A 21,020-nucleotide genomic window follows, 5' to 3' on the forward strand; every position below is an offset into this window, starting at 1 on the left:
TCCTCAACAGGCAAGTGTACCCGTATTGTACTGTGCTGTCGTCAGAGTCTCGTGAGCGTGTGCGAACTACCTGTCCCACTCCGACAGGAAGCACTGCAAGTTCCTCAACAGGCAAGTGTACTCGTACTGTACTGTGCTGTCGTCAGTCTCGTGAGCGTGTGCGAGCTACCTGTCCCACTCCGACAAGGAGCACTGCAAGTTCCTCAACAGGCAAGTGTACTCGTACTGTACTGTGCTGTCGTCAGAGTCTCGTGAGCGTGTGCGAGCTACCTGTCCCACTCCTACAGGAAGCACTGCAAGTTCCTCGACAGGCAAGTGTACCCGTATTGTACTGTGCTGTCGTCAGAGTCTCGTGAGCGTGTGCGAGCTACCTGTCCCACTCCTACAGGAAGCACTGCAAGTTCCTCAACAGGCAAGTGTACCCGTATTGTACTGTGCTGTCGTCAGAGTCTCGTGAGCGTGTGCGAGCTACCTGTCCCACTCCGACAGGAAGCACTGCAAGTTCCTCAACAGGCAAGTGTACTCGTACTGTACTGTGCTGTCGTCAGAGTTTCGTGAGCGTGTGCGAGCTACCTGTCCCACTCCGACAGGAAGCACTGCAAGTTCCTCAACAGGCAAGTGTACCCGTATTGTACTGTGCTGTCGTCAGAGTCTCGTGAGCGTGTGCGAGCTACCTGTCCCACTCCGACAGGAAGCACTGCAAGTTCCTCAACAGGCAAGTGTACTCGTACTGTACTGTGCTGTCGTCAGAGTCTCGTGAGCGTGTGCGAGCTACCTGTCCCACTCCTACAGGAAGCACTGCAAGTTCCTCGACAGGCAAGTGTACCCGTATTGTACTGTGCTGTCGTCAGAGTCTCGTGAGCGTGTGCGAGCTACCTGTCCCACTCCTACAGGAAGCACTGCAAGTTCCTCGACAGGCAAGTGTACCCGTATTGTACTGTGCTGTCGTCAGAGTCTCGTGAGCGTGTGCGAGCTACCTGTCCCACTCCGACAGGAAGCACTGCAAGTTCCTCAACAGGCAAGTGTACCCGTATTGTACTGTGCTGTCGTCAGAGTCTCGTGAGCGTGTGCGAACTACCTGTCCCACTCCGACAGGAAGCACTGCAAGTTCCTCAACAGGCAAGTGTACTCGTACTGTACTGTGCTGTCGTCAGTCTCATGAGCGTGTGCGAGCTACCTGTCCCACTCCGACAGGGAGCACTGCAAGTTCCTCAACAGGCAAGTGTACTCGTACTGTACTGTGCTGTCGTCAGAGTCTCGTGAGCGTGTGCGAGCTACCTGTCCCAGTCCGACAGGAAGCACTGCAAGTTCCTCAACAGGCAAGTGTACTCGTACTGTACTGTGCTGTCGTCAGAGTCTCGTGAGCGTGTGCGAGCTACCTGTCCCACTCCGACAGGAAGCACTGCAAGTTCCTCAACAGGCAAGTGTACTCGTACTGTACTGTGCTGTCGTCAGAGTCTCGTGAGCGTGTGCGAGCTACCTGTCCCACTCCGACAGGAAGCACTGCAAGTTCCTCAACAGGCAAGTGTACTCGTACTGTACTGTGCTGTCGTCAGAGTCTCGTGAGCGTGTGCGAGCTACCTGTCCCACTCCGACAGGAAGCACTGCAAGTTCCTCGACAGGGAAGTGTACTCGTACTGTACTGTGCTGTCGTCAGAGTCTCGTGAGCGTGTGCGAGCTACCTGTCCCACTCCGACAGGAAGTACTGCAAGTTCCTCGACAGGGAAGTGTACTCGTACTGTACTGTGCTGTCGTCAGAGTCTCGTGAGCGTGTGCGAGCTACCTGTCCCACTCCTACAGGAAGCACTGCAAGTTCCTCAACAGGCAAGTGTACTCGTACTGTACTGTACTGTCGTCAGAGTCTCGTGAGCGTGTGCGAGCTACCTGTCCCACTCCGACAGGAAGCACTGCAAGTTCCTCAACAGGCAAGTGTAGTCGTACTGTACTGTACTGTCGTCAGAGTCTCGTGAGCGTGTGCGAGCTACCTGTCCCACTCCGACAGGAAGCACTGCAAGTTCCTCAACAGGCAAGTGTACTCGTACTGTACTGTACTGTCGTCAGAGTCTCGTGAGCGTGTGCGAGCTACCTGTCCCACTCCGACAGGAAGCACTGCAAGTTCCTCAACAGGCAAGTGTACCTACTCGTACTGTACTATGTTGTCGTCAGAGTCTCGTGTGCAATTCCTATCAATGATGTTGAGTAACTTAAGTAGGACCTCGGAGAGGTCTCTCTGAGATCCGATATTTGCTGAATGATCCATGACCGGTTGACCGGTTATTACCATCCTTAATCTCGTTGCTAGGCATTACACATTTCAATGTATAGGTTTATTTTCAACGTATTGCTAATTCATATAAGTATAAATACTATTAAAGATACGATATTAGAAACGAACCCGAAATAAGGTTTTAGGCTCCGCGTCCGTCACACAGGCGCGTTTTTCGAGCGGCGCGTGAGCGGGGCGCGCCGCTTTTATATATAAAGCTCTAGCCGCGCTCACGATCCGCCCGGAAAGCGCCTGTGTGACGGAACCTTTTCTGACTGTTTCAGGGATGGATGGCATGTGAATGGTTCTGGAGGTTTCTACATGTGGGGCCGATGGACGGGAGGCTGTTCACTCCGATACGTCGATATCAGCAGTCAGTATACATAAATAAATAAATATATATTGGGGACATCTTATACAGATCGACCTAGCCCCAAACTAAGCATAGTTTGTACTATGGGTACTAGGCGACGGTATACAGCCTGTTTGGTACATCGTTTGCCAAATTAAAACGGCAGATAGGTTGAGTTCTTTGCTATCTTCTCAGGCCTAGAAATTTTTAATTTGACGCAAAAAAAAAATTCACTTCAATGCCAGTTTTTTGGAAATTCCAAATTTTTACTTGCGTAGTAGTAAAAAAACCATGGCCAATTTTGTTTTTCTAGGCATGAGAAGATAGAAAATGACTCAACCTATCTGCCGTTTTAATTTGGCAAACGATGTATCAAACACCCTGTATACATACTTAAATAGATAAATACATACTTATACAGTACCGTCTTTACCGAAAGGGCACACGGGGCCCGTGCCCAGAGCCCCCGTCCTCAGGGGGCCCCCGAAGGACAGACAGTAACAGTATATTTGATTACCGACAATTAATAGAAGATCACAGTAGGAAAATGTTAGTTTAATTCGCTTTCTTTACTTTCCAAAAGGGCCCCACATTCTTATGTGCTTGAGGGCCCCAGCATAGTTTAAGACGGCCCTTATATACATCGAAAACAACCATGACTCTGGAACAAATATCTGTGTTCGTCACACAAACAAATCTTACCGGGATTCGAATCGCAGGCAGGGTCAGTACCCTCTAGGCCAGACCGGTCGTCAAAGCCAAGTATACAGCTTTTGATCCGTTTTTTCCATTTGACCATTTTAAAGTTTAAGGGTTAATTTATTAGAGTTATGTTATTAGCATTATTTCTGCTTTGGAAGTATTAGTTCGTTTTTAGGGTTCCGTACCGCAAAAGGAAAAAACAGAACCATTTAGGATCATTCGCTCGTCTGTCTGTCCGTCTGTCACAGCCTCTTTTCTCGGAAATTACTGGACCAATCAAGTTGAAATTTGGTACTCATGTGTAAATTAGTGACCCAAAGACGGACATGTAACGTAAATAAATGAATTTTAAACATGGGGCGACTTTTGGGGGGTTAATGAGAAAATTAATAAATAAAGTATTTCAAACTTATCGTCAGAGCTCGGCGTGGTTGAGCTGTTTTCAGAGTTTGCACAACATGGGCATACCTTGTCATTCGATGGTATATGTGGTGTAATTTAATAACTAATTTTTTAATACAGTTGCTCAAAAAGTGCTACTTTACGTAGTTGTTTAGCGTGCGGAAAGTTGGTTATCTCGAACTAGTGCTTTTTACTTTTCCAATTTTTTTAAATTTATACTTGTTCCAATTCACGACTACTTATTGATGAGTGTTAATATTAGTTTCCTTTAAACGTCGTAATCAGCATAAAAACCTACCGTTAATGTAAGGATACGAAAAATATTACATATTTCATATTTAATTACTTACCTCTTCATCATTATAACACGTTTATTTTTTAATATTCAATATTGAAAATTCCGTTCTTAATAAGTTGACTGAATGGAACGGAATAGCTGCCAAACGCCCATAGATATAATATACTTAAAGACGACGCCTAACCGAGCTGTCACTGTTACCACTTTTGTTTAGTGTACGATTAACAATGTTTTTCTTATTTTTTCGCAACTGTATTAAAAAACGTCGTTCGATACACGTGCGGAAATGTCATTCTTCACTCGTCCCGAGTCTTGCCACTCGCCTGCGGCTCGTGGCAAGATATCTCGGCACTCGTGAAGTAATGACATACCTTCCGCACTAGCATCGAAATGTACTATTATTTAGGCTGCCTTTCCGCTACGATCTTTACGTCGCCATTAAAACAAATTAATTTTATAGCAAGCTTTTTTAGTAAACCTCTTCAAATAATATGTATATCCATCCATATGCTACTTTATTAAAGTTTATTTGTACATTAGGTATTGTCATTTTAGTTTAATTACAATTAAGAAAGTTTTATTTTAATATTTCTTTATAAGGTGTATCTATATTAATATCTACACTTGACATAAGTGACGTCAAAATGGCTCACCCCTGCCGAGCTCTGCTTATCGTGTTATAATACATCAAATGAAAGAGCTCATATTGAGAATTACAAATACCTATATTTTTTTTATAATTTTAAAATACAGAAGTTCGAAGTTATTTAAGAAAATAGCCTGAAAATACCATTCAACACAAAATAGTTCTTTACCTATAGATGACAGGAAAATCTATTACAAATGTGCAGTCAAGTGTGAGTCGGACTTAATGTACGGAACCCTTGAAACGCGATCCCAACTCACACAGCTCGCACTTGGCCTGTTTTTTTTTATATGTACAATCTTGGGATATTACAATCCTTAATGTATTTTCATTTAGCGGTGTACCACCAGCGCACGTGTCGGAACAACGTCGTCCCGGCCCTGGGGAGCCACTACGTCAGTCGACGCATGGCCAAGCTCGAGTTTGCTCTCAAAGTAAGTCTCCAGCCGTGTACCACCAGCGCACGTGTCGGAACAACGTCGTCCCGGTCCTGGGGAGCCACTACGTCAGTCGACGCATGGCCAAGCTCGAGTTTGCTCTCAAAGTAAGTCTCCAGCCGTGTACCACCAGCGCACGTGTCGGAACAACGTCGTCCCGGCCCTGGGGAGCCACTACGTCAGTCGACGCATGGCCAAGCTCGAGTTTGCTCTCAAAGTAAGTCTCCAGCCGTGTACCGCCAGCGCACGTGTCGGAACAACGTCGTCCCGGCCCTGGGGAGCCACTACGTCAGTCGACGCATGGCCAAGCTCGAGTTTGCTCTCAGAGTAAGTCTTCAGCCGTGTCCCACCAGCGCACGTGTCGGAACAACGTCGTCCCGGTCCTGGGGAGCCACTACGTCAGTCGACGCATGGCCAAGCTCGAGTTTGCTCTCAAAGTAAGTCTTCAGCCGTGTACCACCAGCGCACGTATCGGAACAACGTCGTCCCGGTCCTGGGGAGCCACTACGTCAGTCGACGCATGGCCAAGCTCGAGTTTGCTCTCAAAGTAAGTCTCCAGCCGTGTACCACCAGCGCACGTGTCGGAACAACGTCGTCCCGGCCCTGGGGAGCCACTACGTCAGTCGACGCATGGCCAAGCTCGAGTTTGCTCTCAGAGTAAGTCTTCAGCCGTGTCCCACCAGCGCACGTGTCGGAACAACGTCGTCCCGGTCCTGGGGAGCCACTACGTCAGTCGACGCATGGCCAAGCTCGAGTTTGCTCTCAAAGTAAGTCTTCAGCCGTGTACCACCAGCGCACGTGTCGGAACAACGTCGTCCCGGCCCTGGGGAGCCACTACGTCAGTCGACGCATGGCCAAGCTCGAGTTTGCTCTCAGAGTAAGTCTTCAGCCGTGTCCCACCAGCGCACGTGTCGGAACAACGTCGTCCCGGTCCTGGGGAGCCACTACGTCAGTCGACGCATGGCCAAGCTCAAGTTTGCTCTCAAAGTAAGTCTTCAGCCGTGTCCCACTAGCGCACGTGTCGGAACAACGTCGTCCCGGCCCTGGGGAGCCACTACGTCAGTCGACGCATGGCCAAGCTCGAGTTTGCTCTAAAAGTAAGTCTTCAGCCGTGTCCCACCAGCGCACGTGTCGGAACAACGTCGTCCCGGCCCTGGGGAGCCACTACGTCAGTCGACGCATGGCCAAGTTCGAGTTTGCTCTCAAAGTAAGTCTTCAGCCGTGTCCCACCAGCGCGCGTGTCGCCCAACTGTAAGGAGTTAGTTCATAAGTAAGTAATAATGCGACCTTGCAGTTTTTGTAGCTATAAATTACGTGTTTATTGAATAAAACTTTTTAGTCTTTAATTTTTTCTTTTAATTTTATTCACTTGTTTAATTGCTTCTCCAACTTTCCGCACCACATGGCGACCCTTTTCACATCGAACACTTTCTTTTATCGACAGAGAGAGGACGACGCCTGTATCTCCTCCCCGACGGCGTCTCTCGTCCCTCTCTCTCGTGGCATCTCGCTCTTTTCACGTTTCCATGTATGCGTGTGCTCAAAGAACTACTGCAACCGTGCCGAACGACTTCATACCGTATTTCAGTGGAGTACGGTCGCTTGTCCATTGATCATACTGGTTTATGGAGTTTACCAAAGGAAATTAAGTATTTGACTTGTTATATATTAGCTTCGATGATACTGAAATATTAATATGTACGTTTACATTGCATTCGAATAGGTATTAATTAATCTTGTAATAGGTATATTGTACCGAATTTAGTTTTATATTATGATAAGTACCTATATGTTAATTTTAATATATTTACTTATAATCGTAGAAAATGGTTTTTGATTACCTACCTATATTTTTTAACGTTCGCCCATGTACAGTCAGCGTCAGAGACGTGACCCCCCTAATAGCAGCATAGAAACTGTACGATAATTTCGTCATCACACGTAATGTTCGCGTAGCTGTGTGGTTTCATAAGCGGACTAAAGATCCCAAGAAACCGGGTTCGAGACCGATCAAAGTTTTAGAAATCTTTTTGGTTTTTTCTTTGTTAGCATAAGTTCAGAACTATTGAAAACTGAATACGGGTAATGTCAAATATTATAGTAGGAATAGGAAAAAATAAAATAAAAACAATCTTAAAAACACTGTATTTTATTGGTATTTTATTAACGTTAAGCACAAGCCATTACACCACCAGTTTCTTTTTTCGAACTGTCAAAACGATTTGCTGCTGTGGAATTTATATGAAACATTATAAAACCTACTCTTTATTTTATAGTTCTATAAGTTTTATAAAATAGAAATTGTGGCTAAAAATAACTTAAGTCTACGCTTCATAATTATTGTTCTGGTGCTTTATTTCATGCATGGTGGTGTAATAATTTATTTTAAAAACAGTCAACATCCCTATTATACTATACCGATATGCGTTTAGTTTGGCAGATATATGTTTGATACTTCTATTTTCCATTATATAAATTGAACATTTATGTTGCCTAACTATCAATAACTTTGCATAACAGCTGCATTGTAAGCATAATTGTCTTTTAATAGTAAATAAACAACAATATTATAGTGTAAGTTAATCAAAATTGTGGTATGTTACATGGGCTGCGATTAAGTATAGCTGTCTTAATAAGTAATAGCAAGTAATGCAGTTGCATAACAGATAACTATATGTAAATATTGGGTTTGATAAATAATGGTTATGTATAAAACGCGAAGATATTCTAACCTTGCGAGCCATGAACTACGTTTCAGAGAGAAACAGCATGTTATCGGCCAGCGATAACAATATTCATCTCCTGTCACGTTACCACAGTTTTAGGAAACACAACACTTACTACCTATACCTTGTTTTTAGCATTAGAAAAAGGGTTAACAATCTTGACAAATCTTGTTATGTAATAACGCTTCTAACAAAAAGTAACTATTACTTATGAAACCAAAATAATGTAATACCTATATGTCCTTGCTACATATCTGTATTTACTATGACTTATTTTTCAAAAGTGTTTTAAATGTAAAGACACGTTAAGCTTCCTTGTAATGCTAAAAACACAAGGTATAATCTGGAACAATATCAGTAAAACTTTTGCATGCCCATCAAAGAACAATATATTAAAATATTACACTATATTTCACTAGCTGTATATTTTTTTTCTAATACTGGAGAGGGTAACCGTTATTCTCTTCTATTTGTTTTAGCCTACTTTTCATGCTAGCTACCAAGTTTGAGCATATGCCAGTATTCCTCATATCATAAGTTCCCACGTTCTAATAGACTTCTTCATCAAGGTTTCGTTTTGATTTGACCTGATCGGGGTCCCAGTTGAGCAACATTTGACCCCATAAATTTTCAATTGGGTTCAGGTCAGGGCTCTTAGATGGCCAGTCGAAAACTGTAATGTCTGGTTGAGATTCTAACCACTGTTGAACTATCCGTGAGCGATGCACTGCACTATTGTCTTGCACAAAAAAAATTGCCCTTCAGGATATGCGACACGAACTGATGGTAGCATCACGTCCCGTAATATTTCCAGGTATCGTTCAGCTGTTGAGCGAGTTGTAGTAAATGGAGCGTCGGTATGCATTTGCACAATACTACGGTGCCGCTGAGATTCCTCTGTGTAGGCAGAAGGACGAGGGCCTTGCCGATCTTCTTTACGTCACCCGTTCTTTCATACCGCCTTAGCCATTTACGAACCGTGCTCCTCTGCAAATAAAAAAAACACAATTTAAACTTAATAGGTCTACTAACAAAACATGGCCAATGAAATGGAGGAAACTCTAAGTAACTCACCGCTATATTCATTTCCCGTGCAATTTTTTTAATACTCTGGTTTTGTTCCCAAAGCACTACAATTTTCGATCACATAAAAGAGTTTAATCGAACCATTTTAAAACTCAGTTGGCACGGTTTCGGACAAGTCGAGAATAACATGTATAAAACAACGTTACTACTTCGGTACACCTAGAATAGACGTAACGATGACGGTAATGATTTGCGGCGGATGCGAATTATTACAAAGTTACCCTAAAACTCAATTGTAATTTAAAAAATACGAAACGGGATAATCATACCAAATTCAACCTAAACACACATTTAGTTAAAGATGTTGTTACTCACTTTCGGATTCGGATATGAGGGTAGAGAAATAATAATAAACAAAGACAAGACTATATTAAGTATCTATGACTAAGACAAGGACGCATCGACATACGAGTAAGTAACTTCCACCACGATTTGACGATAGTGATTCATATTTTCGCAAGTAATAACATGTGTTCCGTGGCTCAATGGTATAAGTGACGGACTAATGTAAGAACATGTAGTCTTAATAACAGCCGCGAGGTCCGAGGATCGATTCCCAACAACGGTTGGGAGACAAAAGGGAAAAATGACTTTTTGAAATAATATGATGCTTGATACGGCTGTGGTGATGTTGAACTAATGTTTCGACGTTGCCGTGTGAGCTATAGTTTTAAAACCAGGGGGGTCACGTTTCTCTGACGCTGACTGTACATTAGGGATGGGCGAAATGTGTCAGTAATAGAAAGAAAAGAGTGATATATATCTTTCATTCATTGGGATATGTATCACTCTTTGAGCTTGTGCACAAATCACGCGAGGTTCGACAGGGGGAGGGGGGTCACGAAAAAATCACGATAGATCACGTTGGGGGAGGGGGGTATAAGGAAACATCACGTGTATTTTTCTACAGTGAACGAAACTTAGAAAAACATGAGTACATAGATACTTTTTCTCGGTTTCGTTAAACATAAATCTTCACTCTACACTTCAAAATAGTGAGTCTATTTAACGAAAGTAGAAAAATAAACAAGATTTTCTATATACAATACTATTTAACTATCTTTAAAGATAAAAAATAGTTTATTCAAGTAGGCATATTACTTAAAATTACTTCGTAAATTACTACTACTGGGTCAATTTCTGAACACGATTTTTTTTCTGTCCGTGATGAAAATCGCGGGTTGGCATCAAATAATACTTACCATTTTTTTTTTACATAAAGAAGCCACACTTTCGCACCGGGTTCCATATGAATTCACTGATTAATTGGTTTTTAGAGTACACTTAAAAATACCTAAAGGCTCAAATTACTACTCCCGTGCCCTGTCCGGAATCTACTTTTGAGCATAATGAAAAATCCTACGAAAAATTCTACATTAGTATCACTAATTTAGTGTCAAATACTTAAACTAGATGATATTTACTATCACTGAGCACATACACTATTAACTTCATTGTGGTAAATAACTCGTGATCGAAGTTTAAATTTTGTCCGAGCGCGCGAGTAAAATTTCGTCGGCAAAACTCAAAGGGCTCTCACAGCCGACGTCTGTATCTGAACCGCCTCGTGTCCCGCCTCACCTGTACTGGCAGTATTCGGCTGATTCTCAAAGCAAGCGGATGTACGTCAAGCCACGGCGTGTTCGAGCAAATCGCATAAGTATTTCGGAATCCGGGTGGGCGACAATTTTTTTCTAATTTCGATGCCCCTTATAAATTTTATTTCCCACATAGCTTTTCAAAAACAATTGTCATATTTAGGAGCCCTTTATGTATCTTTATGTAAGCGATAACATAACAGTTTGATTAAACACAATTTAAATTTTTGGCGAATTTTTTTATTACGAATTCTAATTTCCGTGCCCTAATTCCCATAGAATATTTACCTAAAACAGCTGATTAAGTGGCACGGGAATTAGAAAGTATTACATTTATTGTCAACAAATTTTTAATTGGGGACACTGTAAGTTAATTGGCAATGTTTACGTCATATTATTATTACATATATATATATTGGCATTGAATATATATTATATGTAATAGTAATATGACGAATATCTTTCTATTTTACATTTAAGGAAATCTCAGAGAATGCACAAAAATCTATGAACGGTTTTTTAGTATAAGTACTATAGTACATTATTACAGGGTGGACCTGAATAACCCGGGCAATTTTAATACGTAAGGTAAGGTGGGGTAAGACGGCACTGGGGTAAGACTATCACTTGTATGGAATCCTCGTACTGTTAGTCTTGCGCCACCTTACCTTATTCATTTATCATTTATATATTACATGAAACAAAATTAATCAAATTTACAATGGTTTTATTTTGTAAATTTGACAGCTGACAGCGTAAGCCGTATAAAAGTTTAAATATCTGGGAGACCGAGCTTTGCTCAGAAAACATATACCTGCCTAAAAACTCAAAAATGCGCGTGTTCCCAGAGACACCTAGCTAGATCGATTTTTCATCCCAGAAAACGCCCATATATGATCAAATTTCATCGAAATCGTTAGAGCTGTTTCCGAGATCCCCGAAATATATACAAGAATTGCTCGTTTAATAGATTATTTGTTATAAATTAGCTTTTCTAATAGGTACAAGAAAAATTAAATATATCCTATTCTTACTATATTATAAATGCGACAGTATCTCTGTCTGTCTGCCTGTTATCTCGTCACGCTTAAGCCGCTGAAACAGTATCATCTTGATGATACATATTTGGCATGGAGATAGTTTGAGGCCTGAAGAAGGACAAAGGATCTGGGGGCACGGCAGTGCCGCCGCCAAGTCGAGCAAAACAAAGTGGCACGGCCGTACCATCAAATCTCAATAACATTCTATCTAAATAACATTTAATTTGAGCATGTAGTCTAAGAATTAACACTTTAAAATCCCTTAGTTTTGTCACTGGCACAATCACTCTCAATCAATATTATTTTAAGGTACTTCTAGCATACCCACAAGTTCCAAATTTGAAACGTAATTAGGTTTTAGCTTTTTAAGCCAATAAAAATCTAATAATACTGCAATATTAGTCACGTTCTAAAGATAACTGCATAATTAAGTTTGTAATCCTATAGAAATACATGCGATAACAACGTTACCTTTTAGTTCTTACAATTAGTAGGGAAAGTAAAGGTACACTACGATGGACGATGTGAGTATGAATAAAGATGTATTATGATATGTATATACATAGTATCAGTATGGTATGGGTATGTTTACCCGAAAAGAAGGACAGCCTAAAAAAAGAGATGGGATCATGTCAATTCATGTAAAAAGATGCAAATCTCGCAACGCAGTTCTTCTACTCTACTACAAAAAAGTTTTGGGATGTAATGTGAAACCAAGTCGGTTATTTTAGTCAGTGCCAGGGGGTATTTTGTAAGCAAGTTTTGTTTAGGAAGATTATGATATTTTTGAGAAATTACTTAACCAACCTACACTTTGAAGATTTTCCCGCAGGGCAGGGACACCCCGTATGCCTATGTGTAAAGTAAGGCGGGGTAAGACTAACTTAGTTTATTTTGATCGGGGCAAGACTAACAGTATGAGGATTCCATACAAGTGATAGTCTTACCCCGGTGATAGTCTTACCCCACCTTACCTCATATGTGTTCAAACAATTTTTTGGGTTATTAATTTATGAAGGCAGCATATTCGATTTCTTCAGATTAACTTACACAATAACTTCTTCTCACTGTGCCCCTATTTATTTCTTAGTATCATTTCCTATAAGACCATATACCAGATCATACACCTTGTACCTATCTACATGCAGATACATAATGACACTTTTTAATGAATAGTTTTGTATGTAAAGGCGGACAAGTTTACGAAACTACTCAAAGTATTGTTTTGAAATATGTAACATTTTACTAAGAAAGAGAGATTAGTTGCCATTAAAATAAAGGAAAGGATTAGTCAAATACGTAGTTTTTAGTGTAACATACTTTCGTAGATTTGTCGTTCGAAACTAAAATTAAAGAAGGTAAATATGTCCGATGCCACTTCAGTATGGTTGCAGTATATTATTGTAGATTAAAATATACATAAATAATAGTTTTAAGTACCAAAATAAGTTAAGAAAACAATTCCCGTGCCGTGTTTTAATTTCCGTCCTAGTAAAATCTAATTTCCATGGACACACTAATTCCCGTGCCCTGACCAAAATTTTAAATTTAAATAACTTTTATAGTTTTATGAATATTTTTATCCCATAAGAAAATTAATATTTATTATATTTTTTATCAAATTCTCAGCATATTTTTTTTTGTGTAATGTTGGTATTTCAAAATTCCATGGAAATTAGACAAAAATGCTCGTTTGGTGAAATTGACCCTACTACTCAATAAGCAGAGGACTCAAAGGAGTCGAGCCCTTTGAGTCCTCTGCTTCAAGATTCGACTCAGTTTTTCAGATTTATAATTGAGTCTAAACTCGAGATCCTTTCAACTTGTTAGAGACCCGATCGAGTCTTTTGTAGAGACTCGACTCCTTCACAGAGAACTCTTGATTTTTTAATAAACAGTTTCGAAATGCATTGACTTTATGTAAATTTGTGGATTCGCTACACAAATCATACAATACCGCCTAATTTCTTTACTGTTATTTAGGAAAAACCTATAAAATTGTTGACGGACTCTTTTAGAGGCTCGAGTCCTTTTGAGTCGCTCTTAAAAAATACTCATCAAAGGACTCGACTCGGGACTTATAAAAGACAGTTTTTAAAACGCCGAGTCTGGTAAAAACGAGCTGAGTTCTTCAAAAGACTCAAAGGACTCGAGTTCCTACCATCACTAATTACTACCATACGGCAGTACCTACTCAAATAAGAACATGCTTCATTATGACTACATAGTCAACCGGGGTGAATGGGGATGGGATGGGGTGAACACACAATTTGTAGGTATCATACAAAATGACTTATTATTAAGCAGGAACTTTCATTGGACATATAATAACATAATTTGCATTAATATTTTAGCGCCAATAAATTCATATTTGCGTCAAATAAAAGCATCATATTACTTAAAAAAACTGGAAGCAAAATCAAGCTACCCAATAAATGTAGGTATAGGGAACTTGATGTGATTCAGGTTCAGGTAAGTAAGTATACAAACTTAAATCACATTTTATGTTTTGATTCTATTCATAGATTTAGATATTTATTCTCATAATATAAATTATCACAAACTAATCTAGGTACTTACACGAATTTATTATGCTCGTCAAATATACATTTTAATTGACATTATTTAATAAATTAAAAAATAACTAAATCTACCAACCTAACGGTTAATACCTATAGGTACCTATTTAAATTTAAATAGTTTACGTACTATGTAAACTGTTTATAAAATCAGGGTTGCCCGCAAAAAGTGCGAGTTTACGAAGAAATGAAGGCAAAGGGTGTTTACATTGTTTTCTTTTCTAGTTATTGCCCTCCACTTTACACTTCGGGACTTTCGGGTCACGAAATACCGCAGAAGCGTTGAAGTTGAATCAATAAAATTCAAAATGGCTGCCGGCGCGCCCACCTGTCGGATCCTGCTTGTTATAAACGACCTAACATCTCCGCTCTTCGTACGCAGTTACGATATTTTAGAATGGCCTAATGCAGCTACTACTGTTTGTAAAGGTCGTATCGTCCTTGCATTTCATTTGGAGTTACAACATTTTAGAATCGCGTAATATTGGATGTGTTCATTGTAAAGGTTGTATCGTCTTTGCTTCTGTGGATGGAGTTAAGTCGTTTTGGAGTGGTGAATATGAGTGGGTCGCCATTGGCGCGCGCACCTGAATTTTATATTACCTATGTGGTAACCCGCGTACAGTCGCCATCAGAAATATCGGAGCGGCCAAGGTGCTCACAAATATCTAAACACGCCTCTATTGTCAAGGCGTTAGAGTGCGCGTTTAGATATTGTGAACACCTTGGATGCTCCGATATATCTGATGGCGACTGTACATACAGAGTGGGGGCTGAATTAAATATTTTCCACAGGCAGGGCCAATATCTATGTATTTCAGCAGATTGAGATATCTAATTTAGCATATTGGGAAACTGCTCGTACTGACCGATTAAAACATTAATGATTTTATGCCTATAACAATGTAAAACGGGACGGGATGACGAAGACAATTGTTGCTCTCGAAACGTCGGAAGTAATTCTGAATATCTTTACATACGCGTTAATCATACCTAATTTGGAAAATAATTATATACTTACCCGCTTCATTACTTCATTAGACAGTGAATCCTGTGGACTCCAAGGGTCCTTGTTTGCAAATGCCCATGCAGTACCTACGCTACGCTGCTGAAAGGGTACCGGTTACAGAGCCCTCTACTGGACATAACGCTATAAAGAAAGATACTTATAACTCCATTTAGAGTGCTCACTCCATACATCAGTTTTGGTCCCAAACCGATTATTATTTTCGCAGTCGACATCTAGCATCAAATAGCGGAATTATCAGTATCGCTACTCGATACTAGAATTCTCTAGTGTTGCGACACAGGAAAAATGTATTGAACAACAATTTACAACAAATGTTAAAAGCAGAAGGAGTTGAAAATAGAGTTCCGGTTAATCCGGTTATAATATTAGCTGAAATTTGTTGAGCATTAGACTTTTCGATTGGTGCTATATCTATTGTCAAGTACCAGCCGGCCTAGCCAAGGTTACAATCGCTATCGTTTCGACAACGAAAAGCATTATGTCTCTATCACTCTTCCATATTAGCGCGACAATGACAGTTGCGTTTCGATCGCTACGGAGCGTTAGCGATCGGCATGTTGGCTACGCGGCCAGTATACTGATAATTCCGCTACTCGATGCTCGATGTCAACTACAAAAATAATAGTATTTTTGGTAAAACTGAAGTGAAGAGAGCACTTTAATAAAGTCTAAGAAAAAAACGTGCCACACTAACTAGAGGGATTTCGTTGCTCTATAAATTGCAAACCTATTTCCGTAGGTAGCTCTTAGCACAGAATAATTAATAGTACTACCGTACAGAAAGGAAACTTCCTACAAAACCGAAGTTTGACATCGGTTTAGGGTCGAATCATGCTATCCCTTTCTAATATATAGCACTATCCCTTTCGGCTATTTAGGGTTGCCAAAATTCAAGTGATTATCTTATCTGTGGTCGTGCACGCCAAAGGAAGTCAAGTGGTGCCAACCCTAATAATTGCTCGGAGCAATGCTGAGCTGAGCTGAGCCGAGTTTGGCCGATCTCAGGAGTTTCGCATGCTCTTAGACCAGTGGAGGCTGGGGTCGCCACCTGCGTTGAGTCGCTCGCGCCGTCCCACCTACAGGCGACCTCTGTCAGGGCGGGAGCGGCGGCTACAACCGCAGAACAGAACAAGCAGCGCAAATATGCTGTCCACGGCGAGGGCTAAGTATTTGCGCCGTTTGGCGTAGAGACTCTGGAACCGTGGGGGCCTAGGGCAATAGTTATTTGTTTTACAAGAGGGCAAAGTTGTTGTTTAACCGCTCGTGCTAATATTGATACCCGAGCAAGCGAAAGATTCCAAAATTGAACCACGAGCGTAGCGAGTGGTTCGAAAAATGGAAACTTGAGCGTTGCGAGGGTTTCAAAGCACGAGGGTTAAACAAAATATGCCCCCGAGTGAAACACAAAATTTTTCACCACACCAATCCGAAGCAAATTTTAAATGTAAAATATCAAACTCTAAACAAAATCAAACCAAATCAGAGCCAAATGAATGGTATTAAATATTTATCATCCAAAATCATCATTTAAAAGTCAATTCTACCAGCAAACATAAGAAACTAACTCAAAATTTGCATTTGATTACTTTGTCTCACATGTGAATAAAATGCAACTTTGCTATCAGTTTTCGAAGTGCAAAGTAAGCCTTTCCGAGCTGGTGTGGTGAAAAAATATTTTTCAAGGAACGCCGAGCGCCTTATTGACACCTCAGGTGACCGGAGGGGCCGGACGCCGGAGGGCTGGCAGCTAGCAGCTACCTCGGCCAGACGATAAGCTGGCCATCCAAAAAGGTACGCTGCCAGCCTTCTGGGCACCATAACGTATGAATAAGGGGTCATCCATTAATTACGTCACACGAATTTCTAGGGTTTTTGACCCCCCCCCCCCCTTGTCACATTTGGTCACATTTGGCAAACCCCTCCCCCCTAGTGTGACGTCACATTTTTTCTACGAAATCGCCAAATCGAATTAAGTAAGTACCTAAGTATTATTAATATTTTATCATATTAATAATATTTTTTACGATATAAGTATTAGTAATTTTATAACCCAAAACTGCTTAGGAAAGAAAATTAAACGAATAAAAACTATTATCGTTTTAAAAACTTGTTATTTAAATGTACAGCGAATAAAATAATTTAAATAAATTTTCGGTTACTGATGAAGTTAAAGTGACGTCACAAAGTTTGTGTCTCCCCCTCCCCCATGTCACAATATGTCACATTTTCTTGACCCCCTCTCTCCCCCTAAACGTGTGACGTAATTAATGGATGACCCCTAAGGTGACCTGAGGAGCATGTTTTATTTATGAGTTTAGTTTAAGAATTGTTATAGTTTCTCATAATGTTAAATTTTTCATTATGTTCCTTATTAATAAAAATATACCTATAATTTACACAATATTATATTACAATAAATTATTTTAAAACGTATCAGTGAAAGAATAAGGATCAAAGTCAAATGGCGTTCTAAAAGTTTTAATTTTGTGTCGAAAGATGGCAGTAAATTTATTGTGACTACAAAATTTACTTTGACAATACACCTCTATTCGGTTTGCCTATTCAACGACCTCTATATTTAAGAGCGTCAACTACAAAAGGTTTGTAGACAATACAAAATAGTTCACCCTCCTGCGCGAAGATGTCGCTACCCTTCAGCGACATCTAGCAATGTTTAGCGGTACTAGAGAGACTGCGTGTTGAAGGGGCGGCCCAGCTGCAGGTTATGTTATATTCAGACAGCAATCCGCGGGGCAAATTGTGAATCAAGACTTTTAGTTATGGTAGTAATTACAACAAAATAGTTAAAAAATTGTTTTTAATTGCCTAATCGTTTTAAATTAATAAATTTTGTTGTAATTCGTACCATAAGTGCACAAACATAGTCTTAATCGCGGATTTCTATGTCTGGTTATATTGTTATATCTGGGGGCACGGCAGTGCCCCCGCCAAGTCGAGCAAAACAAAGAGGCACGGCCGTACCATCCTTTTCTCGAAGCGATTCAGGCCATTTTCGTGTAATTTTGTGCTGGCTCATTTTTTTTGCCAGGTCATTATATGTATTACAAATTAAAGATATCTTATTGATACTGTTTTAACACCCCCTGGCACTGATTAAAATAACCGACTTGGTTTCACATTACATCTCAAAACTTTTTTGTAGTAGAAGTGTTGCGAGACTTGCACCTTTTTACATGTAATGTTTTTGATGGGATCCTGACTATACGTAATGAAAAGGTAATTTCAAACTTAGGAATGACCAAGGATATACATAACTCCGTATATGAATGCTAAGAACAAAACGTACCTCCGTTTATCAAGACAAATGTATAACAGTAAATTTACTGTGACTATACGCCTCTATACTAAATTATCTTTGGTGTAACGGAACAGATTAACATACATACATATCCCGTTCAAATTCATAACCCTCCTTTTCCTTAGGTATCGAAATCGGGTAATAAAAGCTACAAAGAGTTTTTCAGATCCATTTTTATTAATATTTTTATAGCAATCAGTCTGTTGTATCTAGCGCCTCCCCCCCCCCCCCACATCTGGCGTCTTTCGAGCGTCGGCGTCTACAATTGTATGGCCGCTGCTCGACGCAACGTCGACGCAGCGGCGCATCGACATCATTTTCCATAGCGCTGACCAGACGCCGACAGACGCCGACGCTCGAAAGACGCTAGATGTGGGGGGGGGCCTAAAATACAGATACTCAACCCATACACTCGGTCCGTAGGTCACAATAGAATAATTTGAGGTAGATCAACACCTTACAGAAAATAAACTTCATACAAAACCGAAGTTAGACAGCGATTCAGGTACATGCGACGAATCATGCTGTCCCTTTGTATTTTGCCTTCATAACTAAGTATGAGAAAATAACGATTCGAAAACTATAATTGTATATAATTAAAAAAACTTAATACTAACATTTTGAACACATTTAGGAACCAACGTTTGAGTAAATAGCATTATAACTATAAACTAACACTAAAGCACTTAAGGTCACCTAAGGCTTTCACAGCATAACATAATATATGGCATTATTATATTATGAACATCAGGAGAACGTATATTAATATAAGTATATCAATAAATGGCAATGTTTTAAATACTTATAAGGTTTAACCCTTCTTTGCATGGTGATGGAAATTTCCATCATAACATAACATTGTCCTATGGAATAAAGGTGCTTTCGGAGGTCATTGATATTTATTTTTGAGACCGTCAACTTTCAACACTAATCCATTTTCTGATTTTTGACATAAATTTACGCAGTATTTTAATTTATAAAAATTACATTTGTTTAAAAACGAAATCTCGGAAAACTTGGAAAAACCTGGAAGTTGATGATTTTTAGTATGTGATTTTGGGCAGATTTTTCAGGGTTTGTAATTATTTCAGATTTACAAACTTTATCATAGGAATATCACAAATAGAGTACCTTTCTGATAGCAGTAAAAAAAATCCTATACCCCTTACTAATAGTTATATATTTACAAAAATATTATTAGACCTATGCAATTTCTAACACTGATTTCGCAGTGAAAATCGATGATATAATTTTTTTCTTATTTTTCCCAGAATCCGTAAACAATTACGTGGCACATATATTTATTTCGGGCAAAAAAAAATAATGCAAAGAAGGGTTAATGTCAATGTTGGAAGACCGTCCGTAGAGAAATATAGTAAGACAAGAGTGCTCACTCCATTCATCGACGCGAGTTGCGTATTACCTATTCGCACATGTATCGTATAACGTTTTACAGTACTTACATATACAGTAAATATCTCGTTTCTGGAAGAAGTACACTGATTTTTATTCAAAGTTTACGCAGGTACACTGAAAGTACACTATAACAACATACTTGGAGGGCGGTATAATCGAAGATTTCACAAAAAAAGGTCCACCCGCCATTCTGACGTCAGGATGGCGGGTGGACCTTTTTTGTTAAATATCTCGTTTCCGGAAGAAGTACACTGAATTCTTTTAAAAGTACATTAAAGTACACAGAAGGTACAATATGTTTATAAATATTTCGTTCAAATTCGCTGAGGTCCACCCGCCATCGTGACGCTCACAATATACAGCCCTTTAAATTTTTTACATAGTTACGTAATGTGCTAATTACGGCACGAGTCCTTACATGGGACAAAATTTACAATTTTCCATCGGATTAAGAAAATACTTCACGTATTCGTGAGTTAGGGGAAGGGCATATTTGAAGGGCATACATTGAAATTGCGCTTATTATGTACAGTCGCCATCAGATATATCGATGCGGCCAAGGTGTTCACAATATCTGAACAAGCACTCTAACGCCCTGACAATAGAGGCGTGCTCAGATATTTGTGAGCACCTTGGCCGCTCCGATATATCTGATGGCGACTGTACAGAATGTGGAACTCTATCTGCTGAATTTTATCGAAATCTGACGATAAAAAATAGTTATTTACGATACAGGTGCCAAAAATAGGAAACTGGAAACGAGTGGCGTATTTTAAAACACGACCGAAGAGTTTTAAATCGACACGAGTTGGGAATTAGCTATTCGCACGTGTATCGTACGACATGGCACTTTAAATTTAGGACGCAGTTGCGTAATGTGGTTATTATAGCACAGGGTGTTGTAATGGAGCACGGATGTCCTGTAAGCCAGTGTTCACAGCCTGTAGGGGCGCCCCATGCGCACGCCCACCCGGAGCCGCCCGCGGCCCCGCCCCACCTCACTTTGCCCCTGAAATCAAAATAAAAAATTACATCATTTGCAGCATATTACCAAAGACATGTAACTCCGTATAAGATAAATAAGGTCTAAGAAAAAAACTTGCCTCAGAAATCAAGAAAAAGT

The sequence above is a fragment of the Cydia fagiglandana genome, chromosome 25 (assembly GCF_963556715.1).
Source record: "Cydia fagiglandana chromosome 25, ilCydFagi1.1, whole genome shotgun sequence".
Lineage (NCBI taxonomy): Eukaryota > Metazoa > Arthropoda > Insecta > Lepidoptera > Tortricidae > Cydia > Cydia fagiglandana.